This window comes from Watersipora subatra, chromosome 2, assembly GCF_963576615.1.
Source record: "Watersipora subatra chromosome 2, tzWatSuba1.1, whole genome shotgun sequence".
Lineage (NCBI taxonomy): Eukaryota > Metazoa > Bryozoa > Gymnolaemata > Cheilostomatida > Watersiporidae > Watersipora > Watersipora subatra.
In genome coordinates this window covers 28,263,416-28,264,869 of record NC_088709.1, presented here as the reverse complement: position 1 = coordinate 28,264,869, position 1,454 = coordinate 28,263,416, and positions in this window count along the sequence as shown.

Sequence of the window (1,454 nt, the reverse complement as noted above, 5' to 3'; positions counted from 1 at the left end):
ATTGGCTGAGAAGCTGGTGCGCGACCTTGTATGAATTTGGACATGTGAGTTTAGTTAAGCGATAGGATGACCCATGCTAGCATATCCTAGAGTTTGTTTGACCTTGCTGCCTGGTCGGTCATCATGTGTTACTGGGGAGAGTTATGGGCTCATCTTTGAAGCCTTACTCTTGCAACTGGCAATACTGCACTCCTGATCAACAGGTAATTTTGCAGATAAACCGAAAAAAAAATCTTTTGTATCATTAATGCAAGTGTTTATCACGCCATAATCCAAGTTGAAAGAATTCGGGAAAAGAGGACAACCCTATATGAACACAAAATGGATGTCAAGAAGAATGCACATTTACTGTAGGTGCTACTGCTAGAGAATGCCCTTTGAATTTGTATTGCCGCTAAGCACACTGGGTACTGAGCTTTTGCCATGTGTAGCTTGGAACACATTAATGATAGCCTAGAATCTCACTGCACTTGATATAGCTTTAGTTCATTTGCCGCTCATTTACACGCTTGAGTGGAATAGCCTCAGATAACTCAGTATATAATCAATAGGCTTGGATCATTACCTTTTGTTGCCCGACTTCTCATAGTAAATTGTGATTCATGCTCCTCCTGATATTAACATACTGCATAGCTTACGTTGATTGTTTTTGATTTTCCAGACAAAACAACATTAAAAGGTTAGAAGCTTTCAACTTTACATTTGAAAGAACTCTTCATTGATCACTGTATATATCATGAGAAATTAGCTACTGCTGGAATATCCTGCTGGAATAACAGTGATTTATGTTTTATAAACATGCTGTATCAAACAGCTTTTTGTTTGCCACTTTTACTGTTGAGCATTTATCAACCATTACATGTATTATGCAGCTACATACGTACACTGGGAAACACGGCAACGTGAAACAAAGTGTTATTATAGATGTGCTGGCATGTAATGTTAAAAATTCTTGTTTTCCATAGGGTTATATATTTTGGTAGTGCTACTTTCCTGACATGCAGGTTTGGGTTGGCAAATATAGTAGAATGTTAGGAATATTATTTGAAATAAATATTGTCGATCGGTTAAAAAGGTTCTGCTGCTCCTCACAAATATTTAATAAACCAAGTACGTCTTACACCATCTGTGACATTGCTCACAACTTCAGTTACTTGGCCTGACTGTTGACGAAGAAGTTCCAGACACTGAACGGGACTCTGCGCTGACTTTTAGCTGCCTCAGTCGGGATAATGCTCATTGGGCGGTTTGAAGGCCTTCTAGAGAACATTTTGTACCAGAACCTCAAACCTAAAGGCTATAGACTGAGATCTTGATGCTTTGGTTTACTATTTTGTTAGTTCTCAGGCTATGTTAGATGACCAATTAGAGCATGCCTATTGCTTGCTTTTTATTGGCTATGCTCCTTCACATTTTGATCACCTGACCAGTTTCAATGTTGGCTGAACACCCGG